General features: G+C 44.4%; 1 long non-coding RNA gene and 1 other non-coding gene across 2 annotated transcripts; both read right to left on the reverse strand.

Moving 5' to 3' along the window:
- Positions 1-6665: 6665 nt before the first annotated feature.
- Positions 6666-15787, reverse strand: LOC147042770 (uncharacterized). Its single transcript, XR_015068765.1, has 2 exons — positions 15638-15787; positions 6666-15535 (listed from the first exon to the last, which is right to left on the reverse strand). It is a non-coding gene; the product is annotated as an uncharacterized LOC147042770 (long non-coding RNA).
- Positions 11795-11983, reverse strand: LOC147042771 (U2 spliceosomal RNA). Its single transcript, XR_015068812.1, has one exon. It is a non-coding gene; the product is annotated as a U2 spliceosomal RNA (small nuclear RNA).
- Positions 15788-15999: the final 212 nt, after the last annotated feature.

Genomic DNA, 15999 nt, shown 5'->3' on the forward strand with positions numbered 1-15999 from the left:
AGTTGCTGAGGCAAAAACTCGGGCGTGGGAGGAGTTTGGCGAGGCCATGGAGAATGACTTCCGGACGGCTTCGAGGAAATTCTGGTCCTTCATCCGGCGTCTCAGGAGGGGGAAGCAGTGCACGGTCAACACTGTTTACAGTGGAGATGGTGTGCTGCTGACCTCGACTCGGGATGTCGTGAGTCGGTGGGGGGAATACTTCAAAGACCTCCTCAATTCCACCGACACGCCTTCCATTGTGGAAGCAGGGCCTGGGGACTCTGAGGCGGACTCTCCAATCTTGGAGGTCGAAGTCACTGAGGTAGTTAAAAAACTCCTCGGTGGCAAGGCCCCGGGGGTGGATGAGATCCGCCCGGAGTTCTTAAAGGCTCTGGATGTTGTGGGGCTGTCATGGCTGACACGCCTCTACAGCATTGCGTGGACATCGGGGACGGTGCCTCTGGATTGGCAGACTGGGGTGGTGGTTCCCCTCTTTAAGAAGGGGGACCGGAGGGTGTGTTCCAATTACAGGGGAATCACACTCCTCAGCCTCCCTGGTAAGGTCTATTCAGGGGTGCTGGAGAGGAGGATCCGTCGGGAGGTCGAACCTCGGATTCAGGAGGAGCAGTGTGGCTTTCGTCCTGGCCGTGGAACAGTGGACTAGCTCTACACCCTCACCAGGATCCTCGACGGTGCATGGGAGTTCGCCCAACCAGTCCACATGTGTTTTGTGGACTTAGAGAAGGCGTTCGACCGTGTCCCTCGGGAGGTTCTCTGGGGGGTGCTTCGGGAGTACGGGGTGCCGAGCCAACTGATAAGGGCGGTTCGGTCCCTGTATCACCGATGCCAGAGTTTGGTCCGCATTTCCGGCAGTAAGTCGGATTCGTTCCCAGTGAGGGTTGGACTCCGCCAAGGCTGTCCTTTGTCACCGATTCTGTTCATAATTTTTATGGACAGAATTTCTAGGCGCAGCCGAGGCGTTGAGGGGGTCCGGTTTTGGGACCTCAGCATCGCGTCACTGCTTTTTGCAGATGACGTGGTGCTGTTGGCTTCTTCAGTCCGTGATCTCCAGCTCTCACTGGAGCGGTTCGCAGCCGAGTGTGAAGCGGTCGGGATGAGGGTCAGCACCTCCAAATCCGAGTCCATGGTCCTCGGTCGGAAAAGGGTGGAATGCCCTCTCCGGATCGGGGATGAGATCCTGCCCCAAGTGGAGGAGTTCAAGTATCTTGGGGTCTTGTTCACGAGTGAGGGCAGGATGGAGCGCGAGATCGACAGGCGGATCGGTGCAGCGTCGGCAGTAATGCGGACTCTGTACCGGCCCGTCGTGGTGAAGAGAGAGCTGAGCCAAATGGCAAAGCTCTCGATTTACCGGTCGATCTACGCTCCTACCCTCACCTATGGTCACGAGCTATGGGTCGTGACCGAAAGAACAAGATCCAGGATACAAGCGGCTGAAATGAGTTTCCTCCGCAGGATGTCCGGGCTCTCCCTTAGAGATAGGGTGAGAAGCTCGGTCATCCGGGGGAGACTCGGAGTAGAGCCGCTGCTCCTCCACGTTGAGAGGAGCCAGATGAGGTGGCTCGGGCATCTCATCAGGATGCCTCCTGGACCCCTCCCTGGGGAGGTGTTCCAGGCATGTCCCACCGGTAGAAGACCCCGGGGTCGACCCAGGACGCGCTGGAGAGACTACGTCTCTCGGCTGGCCTGGGAACGCCTTGGGATCCCCTGGGATGAGCTGGAGGAAGTGGCTGGGGAGAGGGAGGTCTGGGAGTCCCTCCTAAAGCTCCTGCCCCCGCGACCCGACCCCGGATAAGCGGAAGAAGATGAAGAAGAAGAAATGAAGAATTTTTAAGAGACGCCAAAAAATTGGAACACAGTATTATGACAGCATACGTGCATTCAAGATCAAACTCACGTTAGTGGAGACCCTGCTCATTTTCACTGTCTCAGAGATATGTGCGCAGAAAGCGTAATCCTGATGTGAAACCGTACAAAGACAAGATTTCGAGGTTGCTGAGGGAGTTTGAGAAACAATTTCAGGTCTTTAGCGGACTTGAGACAGAATTCGCAGTTTTTTGCTCACCATTCACAGTCAGAGCTTCTGATGTGCTTGTTGACATGCAACTTGAAATCATTGATTTGTAGTGTGATGTAGAATTAAAGGATAAATTTGCCTCTGTGGGCTTGGACACATTTTATAAGTATCTCCTACCATGCTATCCTAAATTGACAGCACTGGCTGCAAAAATGTTGTCCGTGTCTGGGACTACCTACCTTTGTGAGCAAATTTTCTCACTAATGAACAGTAAATGAACAAAGCTACGCTCAAAGCTCACACATAAGCACTTAAATGAGATTCTGAAATTGGCTACTACCCAGGATATGATGCCTCATATTGATGCAGTTGTGCAGGCTATAAAATGCCAAGGTTCAGGGAGAAGTACTGAGTAAGACAGAATTTTATGGAATGCTGCTTTGAATGTTGCACTCTAAATTAAACAAATGTGAATATTTTCACTGGTAATTGCTGTGAAAGTTAGAAACAGATTTACAAGAGAAGAGTATTGTTAAGTGAAATATTATGTCTTATGCATGGCACATATGTCATCTATGTGTGTGTTTTTTTTACATGTTATGCATTAACAGAGAAGGGGCCATATATACTTAATCAAATGTCTGTTTAAAACAGCTGCCACTTGAAATTTCAAGTGTGTGGAAAATGGATTTTAAATTCGTTGATTTCTAAATTTAGATGTGTTTAACGTCCAGGGCAGTGTTTTTAGGTTCCACAAAACTGTTGACTAAATGTTTTAAAACATTGTACAATCACTGTAATCAGTTTTTTTAAATGTACAATGCACTTAAATATCCATCCATCCATCAGTACCGCTTATCCTCACAATGGTCACGGAGGCATGCTGGAGCATATCCCAGCTGTCATCGGGCAGTTGGCGGTGGACACCCTGACCCGGTTGCCAGCCGATCGCACGGCACACAGAGACAAACAACCATCCCCACTCACACTCACACTCTTAACTGTGAGGCGGACGTGCTATCCAATGCGCCACCGAGCTGCCTCCAACTTCCATTCCTTCCATATTTATCCCTCTGTAAACGCGGCCGCCACTTTGGCTTCACTGCATGTTTTGTAGAGACCGTTCTCATTCGAAAAAGAGAAAATGTCACCCAGTTTCATCATTTCCTCTTGTACTTGCACACGCTCCCACAGCCATTCAATCTAAAAAGAACTGCCGCATCTCTTATTTATTTTGACTTGGCGTGTGGATTTGTCGCTGCTCATTTGTTTCACCATGATTAGCTAAATTAGCATTTGCATCGCTTGACTCCGCCGCTGTCGATAGTTAGCTAACCTGCGAATGGGCAGGACAAATGTTCAGGCACTGTCAATCCTATGATTGGCTATGTAGCGTAAGTGAACCATATCATATCATTGGCTGGACACCTGTCAATTACTGATATACACTACAAAAAGGCAGAGAAAGAAAATCATTCGTCCACTTAATTAGATTAGATTACGTCTAACATTAGATATTAATCAATCAGTTTATGCAAAATGTTATTTGGTGCGCAGCATTTAGTTTCTTGTGCGCAGAGATCGCGCGACCAGTGCGCAATTTCGCAGCTGCGCAGCTTGGAGGGAACACTGCACATGACCCTTTGGTACAATGTAAAGTTGTAGCACCACAATTTTTGCTTTCCGGATAGCTGGCTCTGGCGTAGCCCCGACAGCCCTCTTCAACAGGGTAGGTGGTCGTGGACCTCTTCTGCGTATTTTTGCTTTCTGGGTAACTGGCTCTTGTGGATGATCACCAGGCCTTCTGCGAGTTGTTTCTTTCTTGTTACATTATAAATAAGGCGATGTAGGACAGCACTAACCTGGTTGTTGGTGGGGAAACCAGCTATGTATCCTCCGATTCCAAAGTTTTAATATAATTGTCAAGAAAATTCCATACAGTGGCCCAGCAATTAAGCATTGTGGCCGAGCGGTCTAAGGTGCTGGATCTAAAGCTCCAGTCTCTCCTGAGGTGTCGGTTCGAAATACCACCACAGCCCCTTCTGCATCAATTCAGGTCTGGTCTCCTTGCCCAACTCCTATCAGTGCAGCTGCAAAGTATCAAGACCCTTCAAAGGTCAAATTGTTTCACCTCTGTTGTGTACAGGCTTCATTACATTATGAATAAAGCTCAGTTGGGAAGCACTAACCTGGATGCTGGTGGAGAAACCAACTTATCCGCCTTCACGTTTTAATAGAATTGTCAACAAAACAAGCAATGTCGAAACTGCAGGTGGTAGGTGGCAGAAAACGAAGAAGAAGAAAATAATAAGAAAAAGGACCATAAATTAGGCTCCCGCTGTTGTCGCCTTTCGTGACTGCGCTGGATTTGGTCTCCAGTCTCTCCTGAGACTTGGCGTGTTCAAATCCCACCACTGCCACTTCTGCATCAGTTTCACTCTATACTTATGGCCCGACTCTTTTCGGCGCATCCGTTGGTTACATATGATGACCCTGGAAAGTTCTTTGCGATTTATCAATCTTTGCCTTTCATGTTCATCGGGACTACCTTTTTAAGAGGTACCTACACTGTGTATTTGGATAGAGACTGCTGAAAGGAGACACATATATGCCTCGTGAACAAATAAGTCGGCAGACAAGTTTGCCGATTTATTAGTGCCCAGAAGAGTAGCACTCTGTTCCGTACTGTAACTGTCGGTGAGAATGGGTTGACAGGGATGCCTGTAAGCGAGTCCGTCACTCATATATTCCATCGCTTCTCGGCCTTTTGGCTAAGATCAATTATAGTATATGTTCCGCTATGGTAGCTCCCCATGCTGCCATGCGGAGGCACCAGAGTGTACGCTTTACTTTTAAGGAAATGAATGGTGAGCCGCTGGTAATGTCAAGAATAGTCTTTTCCAGAAAGCTCATCCAACAAACACTGAAATTTAAAGCAGATGATTTGAACTGGTGGTGCACTGGGTAGCACGTCTGCCTCACAGTTAGGAGGGTGCGGGTTCAATTCCGCCTCTGACCCTCCTTGTGTGGAGTTTGCATGTTTGCCCGTGTCCGCGTGGGTTCTCTCCGGGCACTCCGGTTTCCTCCCACATCCCAAAAGCATGCTTGGTAGGCTGATTGAGCACTCCAAATTGTCTCTAGGTGTGAGTGCGCGTGCGAATGGTTGTTTGTCTCAGTGTGCCCTGTGATTGGCTGGACACCAGTTCAGGGTGTACCCCGCTGATGCCTGGGATGGGCTCCAGCACACCCGCGACCCTCGTGGGGACAAAGCGGTTCAGAAAATGGATGGATGGATGGATGATTTGAACTGCATTATAACGTTGACTTTTAGCAAAGGCTTTGATGTGAGCTTTTGCTCTGCGGCAAACCTGCGTGAGTTTTGGAATGGCTATGAAAATGTTAAATCCCAGTTCTCTTTGTTTAATGTTGAAAAGCTGACCGACAATGCTGCGAAAACAGTTATTGTCAGAATGTTTAATGAAACAGTGAATGCAGAGTGTTAGGGTTGAATAGATTAGGTTGATCATATTATGTTGGAATGTAATCAGTAATAATTAACCTAAGCTTGTCCTGTCTTAACAAAGTAGTAGAACAAAGTGCTAAGATCCTTTGCACTGATTGACCAATTATAGAAGACGCAATCAAAGTTGTTCTGTCTACTCAACATCGTAAAACATCCCCCGCTATGATGTGATCAGAGGCCAGGTGTTTCACCCCCACCTTGGCCACCACACATGTAAATTGTCACCCCCACCCTTCTTCTCTCAATAAATACTGTCTTGCATGAATGCAACGGCAGACTTTGTTCGGACAGTGCTGTGTCAACAGCAACGAACAAATTCTCCACTTGCAGAATTTGTTCGGACATTGTTGTATCTACAATGACGAACAAATTCTCCACGTGCAAGTGTTCAAAAGGGCATACTGTCTCGTGTGGTTCTTGCACAATAAGTTAGAGTCGGAACATCTCTAACATTTTGGTGCCGTGACCCGGATCCAACATACCCACTGCTGATCGACGGAGGACGACGTGCTGCATTGTCGACAAGCCAGCGTCCATTAGGAGGACCTGGTAAAGAAAAGACCTGGCAAGTAAATTCTTCGCTGGGCCAGCATCTAAGGTCTGCCTTCGTCGAACAACAGTGGATTGACGGAATCCGGCAGTGTAACGAGCCAGGGGACAAGTAAGTTAAAGCCCTAAAAATTGTGTGATTGTGTTGTTGTGAAAGGGGTTGAAAGAAAAAAAAAAAAAAAAAAAAAAGAAAAAAAAAAGATACGGCTTTGGTTTGTCCGAGCTATGAGATACGGCTCTGGTTTGTCCGAGCTATGAGATACGGCTTTGGTTTGTCCGAGCTATGAGATACGGCTCTGGTTTGTCCGAGCTATGAGATACGGCTTTGGTTTGTCCGAGCTATGAGATACGGCTTTGGTTTGTCCGAGTTATGAAGTTTACGGTTTGGTTTATCCGAGCTATGAGATACGGCTTTGGTTTGTCCGAGCTAAGAAACAGCTGGGGTTCTCGCCCCAGGGGAAGGAACAGGCTAAGAAAAAGAAAAAACAGAGCTTTTTCTTAATTGAAGAAGGGCATAGATTCTTTTTTTGGTCTGTTTTTCCGAGCTGTTTGCATGAAAGTTGTGTGATTGAGAGTGTGAATGGTAGTATAAATAAAAAAAAACAAAAAAAGGTCAATTCACTACCTTTGGTTCAGATGCTTACTTAAAAAAAAAAAAAAAATGGTCAATTCACCATTTGATGCTTACTTAATTTTTTTTTGTAAAGCATGTCCTGTTTGTGTAAAACATAATCCACAAGGAAACATGAGACCTAAGAGAGGCTCATTTCCAAAACCATCTCACCCATTCCAAATCATGCACATGGATTTTATTGGACTCACAGAAAAGAACCTGTGATCAAACTCTTTTGGATTAATGTCAACGCAACTGTTAAAGGACGAACGTTGCCGCAAGTGGCCTACACAGAGAGACCAGCTGAAGTGAACCATACATGTTACATCCAAGGAAACAAGACCCACAAATGCATCAACGACGACTGCTCTCCAGGAGGACACTGGATGGGAGCTTTGGATGTCACTGCTAAGTGTCAGGATGAGAGAGCCATTTCAAGTGGTTGTCCGATGCTGCCCGCCAACTGGACAAGTGTGTGCACCAGTGTGGGTGACAGACCACACCTACAGGATACAACATCATCAGCTGACGACAGCACGCAACTCTTCTGCACGTCGACGCAGGACTGTTGTGACCTTTGACTCTCATGATCCTGTCTGGGGATGGTTCTGGACTTGATGACTGCAACACGACTGTTCCAGCAAGGAAGCAGATCCACCATCGACAGCGTCCCCGCCCCCAATTCAAATAGAGGCAGAATAATCCTCTTCCCCCTTGGTGGCCAGGTAGTCTACCCTGGCCACTGAAGACTGAAGACGACAACCACACGGCAGACACTTCCAGGTTCTCCCCCGACGAAGCAGTGCTGCAGAGGGGGTGAGAATTGTGCTCACCCTCCAACAGTGGGCGTGCCAAGCACCCGACGGCTGAACAATCACGAGCAATTTTTGTCTTGACTGTTGTTATTGGTAACATTCTGGTCGCCTAAGGCAGAGGGACCGTGTGAGACTTTTCCTGCATTATAACATCTTGCCGCAGGTTTTTCACTCACACACTAAAATTGATATACGTAGATTGCAATGATGCTGTTTAGCCGTACATGTCTTACAGACACTTAATGATTTGGCCATCGAAAATGCTTCGCAAGTGATGGGTGCAATGATACGCTGTTTCTGTGTTTTTGTTGTTTTGTTTTTTTTGTTTTTTAAATTGTTTTTCTTGACAACATCATATGATAAACAGGAGGGATATGTTAGGGTTGAATAGATTAGGTTGATCATATTATGTTGGAATGTAATCAGTAATAATTAACCTAAGCTTGTCCTGTCTTAACAAAGTAGTAGAACAAAGTGCTAAGATCCTTTGCACTGATTGACCAATTATAGAAGACGCAATCAAAGTTGTTCTGTTTACTCAACATCGTAAAACATCCCCCGCTATGATGTGATCAGAGGCCAGGTGTTTCACCCCCACCTTGGCCACCACACATGTAAATTGTCACCCCCACCCTTCTTCTCTCAATAAATACTGTCTTGCATGAATGCAACGGCAGACTTTGTTCGGACAGTGCTGTGTCAACAGCAACGAACAAATTCTCCACTTGCAGAATTTGTTCGGACATTGTTGTATCTACAATGATGAACAAATCCTCCACGTGCAAGTGTTCAAAAGGGCATACTGTCTCGTGTGGTTCTTGCACAATAAGTTAGAGTCGGAACATCTCTAACACAGAGGACATTTGTTATTTTCTGGGAAGATATTGCACGGTTAAAGGCCAGGCTATGAAGGTGAGTAGTGATGGGTCCTGCAACATCGATGCGTCGGCGCATGTGTCGAGCTCATAGAGCGAAGCTCTGTGTTGGTGCGCGTATCGCTTTAAACAAGTCACGTGACCGAACGAGCAGCAGTATAGTCTGTCAAGGAAGCGTGCCAAAGCTCTGTTAAAGAAAGCGCATTGTCAACGGGATGGATCTGCTAAAACAATATCTGATCTTTTGCGGTTCATCCTCGAAGATATCAAGAATTCTGGAGCAGCCCCAAGTCAGATACTGGGACAATAAAAAGACACTGCACTCCAGCCTCATCTGTGCCGTGTGAGTGGGTGATTTCAAAGGCGGGAAATTGTGTCCAAAAAGCGCAACACGCTCAAATTCAAAACATTTGAAAAAAGTATTGTTTTAAATAAAAATTTGTAAAAAACAAATCCCAGTGCACAAGCATCCTCTTTCACAACATGTTCACTTAGATTTTCATGTTATGATACATGTTCACATTATTGATTGAATGTAACAAAAAAATAAAATATATTTTCAATTTAAATGAATATGTTAAAGAATACAATATAAAATATAATTACTTAAATTAATTAATGTATATACTAGGTCATCAAATCAGTGTCAGTCGAGTCTGCCAACTAGGTTGCCTGTAGCATTTTTAAGGTCTACCGGGTGTCAGCAGTGAGCGACACAGTATCAACACAGTGTCAATACAGTTTAATAATGTGTCGAAACGATAAACGAGGCCTCATGGACCCATCGCTAACGGTGAGAGATGAAGATGGCATCTGGAATTGTTCCTGGCGGGCCCCCATTCAACAATGGGAGGACCTTCAGGGGTTCCAGGGGCTCAAAAATCTCCCATCAATGATAGTTTTGGGAGAAAACCAAGGCTACATATATTATCAGGGCCAACCCAAGCTCTGCCGCAAGTGTGGACGGCATGGGCACTTTACAGAAGCGTGTGAGTAAATAATATGCCGGAAATGTAGAGTAATTAGTCACACTTTTGAAGAGTACCATTGGCACAAAGGGCAATCTCTGTCAAGAACCTGATCATCTCTACAGAAAGTGCCCAACGTCTTTTGCCAACTGAAGGCTGGGAGAGAGTTGACACAGGTGAAAGAAAATAAAGCTAACAAACATTTTGGAAATTCAAATTTCCCGCCCAGGCCTGTCTGTGATTGGTGGAGAGGAAACGGGTGAGGAGGGAACAGGTGAGGAGGGAACATGTGATGAGGGAACAGGTGATGAGAGAACAGGTGACGAGAGAACAAGTAACGGGGGAACAGATGAGGAGAGGGAAGGGGAGGGGCATGTGTCACCCCCATCAACAGAGAATGCAGAGGAAATTGATAGAGTAAAAGAAATGCCTACACGTAGTGGAGAGGAAACAAGTGAGGAAAAGGAAGGGGCATGTGGGAAGCAGACAAATGGAAAGTGACATGTCACAAGAAATAGCCACAGATGAGTTGAGTGCAGACACCCAGATTCCTTGTGCGCAAAAAGCTAAATGACTCGCATCTGAACGGTCCTTCCTCTGAATCGCCGTCAACATCAGAAAAGAGAGGAAAGCCTGGGAGCCCAGATAATGAGCTGGAAAAGTGCAGAGTATTCACTTCCTACTCACCAAATGTAATCTCCTTTTTAAATATGGCTACATTTGACACCCTAAAGCCGCAATACCTTGAATTTAAGGTTGAGAGAGATGGACCGTGGTCAACAACATAAACAAGAGAACTCCCACTAAATTTAGGGGTCAGCACAACCGAAGTGCAATGGATGAGCCTCGCTCTGGGTGAACCACCTTTTTGATCATGGTGTCTTCCCTGACAGGTAAGTATGAGTTGTACAAGTTGCCGGGTCGATGTTTTTACCACACACCCAATTGTGGTGAATTGTCTTCGTGCGTTCGCTGGTCTTCTCAAAACACTTGTTGAAAAATGCTGGCTTTAAAGAAGGAAATGCTTCGGGGACACACGGCTGATTGGAAAAAGATTTTATTCAGGCGATGTCAGAAGATGTTTTTCTCACGCCCCACAGACACGATGTTCAAAAAGCCCCCCGTCTGCCAGGCAACGCCTTTCTTATACCTGGCGAGACCCATGATCTCACCGCTCTCCCTAGTAGCTACGCTTTTAGACCCCCTACATGTGTTGGATTTCTGCCCTTACAAGTCCCTCGACTTGGATGTTCTCCTGGTCCTGAACAACTGGCCATTCTATATTTTGTCGTGCATCTACATTACTGAAACTAAACCACCCTGTCCACACAAATAGGCCTGTGCTTGACCTGAGGCATGACCCCGGCCCTGTGAATGCAACATACAGAGAGACATGCAGGCAAAAATATACCACACCATCTTCAGTCACGGGTTTAATTGCTACAAATGTGTGGCACACATACACACTCAGTGGATGAAACAGGATTCCTAGAACTGTTTAAATCGTACCTTTAGTCATTACAAAACTAAAGCATTATACATTTAGTAAAAAATAGATTCAAAAACACTACCATCATGCTTTGCTTTTGTTTCTACCCAAAATTGACTTAGCCCCACACCTTTGTTCACCTCTTTATTCCTAGAGTCGCCATCTAGTGGTGATGGCAGCAACCATAATAAACCGTAAAAAATGAAGTAAAATAATATATCTGCAAAAACATGCCCATCATGCATGGCCTCTTTTAACCTGAGAACCCTAAAACTGTATGAATTTGTATTTATTAAAACCTCCAACATTACCACTGAATAATATTATTCTTTTCTGAACAATTTTTGAAAATGACATTTTCTTTAAAATTTGAGAATAAGAATTGGAATAAAAATTCTTGGAACAATGATAGGAAAATCTCAAGGAAAGAAAAACATTTTAATTATATTTTAGAACATTACCCCCACACCTTTGTTCACCTCCTTTTTCTTAGAGTCGCCATCTAGTGGTGATGGCAGCAACCATAATAAACCATAGTAAATGAAGTTAAATAATATATCTGTCAAAACATGCCCATCATGCATTGTCTCTTTTAACCTGAGAACCCTAAAACTATGAATTTGTATTTATTGAAAATCTCCAACATGACCACTGAATAATATATATCTTTTTTTTCTGAACAAGTTTCGAAAATGACATTTTCTTAAAAATTTGAGGATAAGAATTGTAATAAAACTTCCAGGAAAAATGATCGGAAAATCTCAAGCAAAGAAACACATTTTAATTATATTTTAGAACGGTTACGTAAATTCTTGCTGCCTCTCAAGTCGAAACGTCTTACATTTAGATGAGACCCCATCAAATATAATTGACTGCTTAATCCTGTAAGAATGGGGCAAAAGGATTGAAATGGTTTTCTATCATGCACACTATTGATTTGACCAGTAGAGAGGGTGCACCGTTCCTGGAAATATTGCAATTCCAGGTCGATACGTGGCGTGGACGGGGTAAGCCCCTTACACCTCCCTATTTCAAAAATCTATTTAATATGTGGACCCCAGATAGGAGAAATGTCAGATATTAAACTGATAAGAACAGATACTACACTTGATCTTAGCTAAAAGGCCGAGAAGCGATAGCCAGAAATGAGCTTGAGGCAACGACTTAAATGAAGAGACTACCAATTCAAGTTACGGTTACATATATCAACTAATGCTAATGCCACATACTGACCCCTGCGATTTCCCCAAATGTGGGAATCTCGACTGCATAATTTCTGGTAGTGGAGGATTGTGTTCTTTCTGTTTAAGACAAACATTTTGCGCAGTAGTACTCACACGGAGTTTAGGTCTACAGTGCTGTTACACACTGAACGCTTTTGAGTAGTGATGGACAATGAGGCTTCCTTGGTGAAACTGCCGAAGTCGAAGCAGTTGTGTCTTTCGCCGCTGAGCGGAGCTGTTGCGGCTCTGGCGAAGCTTCAAGTTTTGCATGGTGTGCAAATTATTTTTGTGTGAATTTATTTTTTGTTCCTTGTTATTTGTATATAGTTTGTAGCACTGTCTTGTTGATTTTAACTTGAGATAGAAACCGGGGGTAAGTTAGGCTTCGAGGGCACTTGATGTGATGTGAATTCCAGTACTTTTAGGTGAATCTTTATAGAATCAGTTCACTCAAAAGATTCGTTGAAACCACTCGTTCAACGAATCGTGCCCCCACATCTTGTGTAAACAACCCATACACATCAAACAATACAACTTCACCCCCCCACCACCAATTATTATATATAATATTAATTGGCTCGGGTAATAAACACATTTTTTTCTATTATACAACACTTACACACTGACGTTGGCAACAGTCTCTCACCTAGTCGTGAACGGTAAATTGCGTCACTGACTCAATCGTGAGCTGGAAACTACGTCACTGACTCTTAAAGTCCCTCCTCCATCTATTACTCGCTGCTGATTGGTCGTTCGCGAAGATTCACGAATGAGTGACAGACAGCATTGCCGCTATGCCGTTGCCAGCAGACACACGTTATGCCGACATTGATGTTTTAATTTTGTATTTGTTGGCTTGTAGTTGATGGTGTTAATATACCGAATGTGTTTGTGTTTGAATAAAAGATTGGGGAAAAAAAGCCCGTTAAGCCGACATTTGTTACCAACTCATATAACAACGTAAAACACATATACATATTGTCATATAAAGCAGTTAACCAAATGTCTGATTTTTATGCTTTGATTGGGGAATATAAAAACAAGGAATAAAACACCAGAAAAGTCATAACATAAATGTTTAATGAAATAATAATGATAATAATAGCAATAATAATAATAATAATAAGAAGAAGAATAAAAGTACACTTCAAACCAGCAATCTAATGTGAAACTGCAGTCAATATATTGGATAACAATATTTAGGCATATATATGCATCCACGTTATTTAAAACCTACTATAAGTAAATCGTAAATCTCCATTCTTGCTTACATAGTTCACGCTCGGAGACGCAACACGTTCACTGACTGATCCGTTGATGCACGGGAAGACAGCTCACCCATTGACTCTTTCGCGAACGGGAAAGTCAGGATTCGTTCCCTCACTGATCCGTTCTCACAATGAACTGGAAATACGAATCACTCACTCACTGATAGGTTCACTCACAGATTCGTTCACTCACAGCTTCGTTCACTTACAGATCGTTCACTCACAGATTCGTTCACTCACAGATTCGTTCACTCACAGATTCGTTCACTCACAGATTCGTTCACTCACAGATTCGTTCACTCACAGATTCGTTCGTTGGTGAACGGGAAATGCAAATCACGACTCGTTCATGAACGGAAAGTTACGTCATTTTCGTCTTTGTTTTGTTTTACGGCGAGGTGGCACCAGCTTCAATGGGCATTACCGACACCTGGTTGAAGTCATATGAACCGAAAAAACTCTCGCTCACTAAAAATATTCATTATTTTGAACGAATCGTTCACTCATGATCCAACACGAAGTCCGGGAGTATTCCCGAAGCAACGGCCTAGGATTGGTTTGCTGGCCTGCGTCTCTGATTAATTTTTAACCGGCCGGGGTTTGACCCAACAACCTTCCAGTCTCAGGGAGGACACTCTACTACTAGGCCATTGAGCTGGTTAAATAATTTATCGCAGGTGTTTTATTTGGATTTAAGAAGTCTATATTATCGCCCCCACATAAAAAGGCTACCGTCTGCTAGGTGTTTGAAACCATGGCCTCAAATACTTCTTTGAAATTTTCAATACTAGAGTTGGGTGTTCTATAAACACAGCTAACAATGACATTTTACCCATATCAATTTCAACAGCAATACATTCACATAAGTCATCAATAACAGTTGTCATGCTTTCTACAATCCTCTACTTTAACCTACTGTCTATATACAGTGCAACTCATCCACCCTTTTTATTTGCCCTATTCACAAAATTGAAATTATATCCTTCTAATTCAAAATCGGTCCCTTTGACGTGGCTAAGCCAACTCTCAGAAATGCCAATTATATTGAATTGCATGGTGTAATGCTGTAAATAATTTTTAATCTTATCAAAGTTTGCGTATAAACTCCTACTGTTGAAGTGTAATATTGATATATCTTGCTCTAAGTTGAATTTCTCCTTGAATTGATTTGCAGTGTAATAACAGCAGTTTCTATTTACATAGTCAAAGAAATGGCTTTCCGGGTCTATATCTACATTCTGTACCTGCATGGTAATTGTTTGAGGTAAATGCAAACAGTCGTCTTCCCATCCACACACATCCAAATTTGAGCACATACACACCCACAGCTCCACGTCCACACACACACACACACACACACACACACACACACACACACACACACACACACACACACACACACACACACACACACACACAACACACACACACACACACAACACACACACACACACACACACACACACACACACACACACACACACACGCACACATCATTTGTAATGGCAGCCAAATAGTTGAGACAATTTAACCAATATAAGTCCAGCAAAAAAGTTGCGTAATGGTGGTATAAAAATTCTGCAGGTGTATTGAGGAAAAACAAGTCCAGTTTGAGTTCATGGGGGGTATTGAAAGAAAGTGTGATTGTGATAGAGTCAGTCGGCGTTCTTAGCCAAAAGAGAAAAATTACCAGTAATCCGGCATAGTAAGTATCAAACACCTACTCACCACTACCAAGCCGTGCTCTTCAAGTGCAAAAAAGGCATCCACAATATGAAAAAAAAAAAAAAAAGAGTACTTCCAAGATGAGTCCAGCGACAATAGGATAGAACTGGGCTTCCAGAACCCCGGCTAAGCACTTTTACCGGGCCCTTGGTTCTTTTTTTGGACTTCCAGCTGGAGCTGAGGAGCAGCTTTTTGGGCAAGATCACGCCGAACCGGGCTTCCAGAACCTCGGCCAAGCACTTTTACCGGGCCCTGGTTCTTTTTTTGGACTTCCAGCTGGAGCTGAGGAGCGGCTTTTTGGGCAAGATCACGCCGAACCAGGCTTCCAGAACCCCGGCCAAGCACTTTTACCGGGCCCTGGTTCTTTTTTTGGACTTCCAGCTGGAGCTGAGGAGCGGCTTTTTGGGCAAGATCACGCCGAACCAGGCTTCCAGAACCTCGGCCAAGCACTTTTACCGGGCCCTGGTCCACCCCTGCCAGCGCATTTCAAACCAGTAGACATTAAGACGTGTTGACACAATAGCGCATTACCAAGTACGTCCGCCTGGGACACATCGTGATCTCTCGACACCTACTTCAGCACATTTTCTTTTCTCCCTTGTCAATGAAGCATGATGATGCAGGTTCGACGCCCGTCTTAGCACTTTTCCTTTTCTCCCTTGTCTATATGTATATACCTTAATATTAATATTCGAACAGCGTATCCACCGCCTACTTCCGTGTTGCGAGCCACGCCCACGGATTTGAATCTCGGCGGAAGTTCCGCACATTGACGTAATTTGCGCGTCACATGACTGCGACGAGACGCCATATAGCAACCGCTGTTTTATTTAGTAGACTTGCAGTAATTCGTGTGGAAATAATGGCGCAGTTGGTACAACGTCCACCTTACATGCATGTGTCTGCCGGTTCGTCGCCGGCCTATGACATCTTTCTA

This window comes from Syngnathus leptorhynchus, chromosome 17 (assembly GCF_054491065.1).
Source record: "Syngnathus leptorhynchus isolate UIUO chromosome 17, UIUO_Slep, whole genome shotgun sequence".
Lineage (NCBI taxonomy): Eukaryota > Metazoa > Chordata > Actinopteri > Syngnathiformes > Syngnathidae > Syngnathus > Syngnathus leptorhynchus.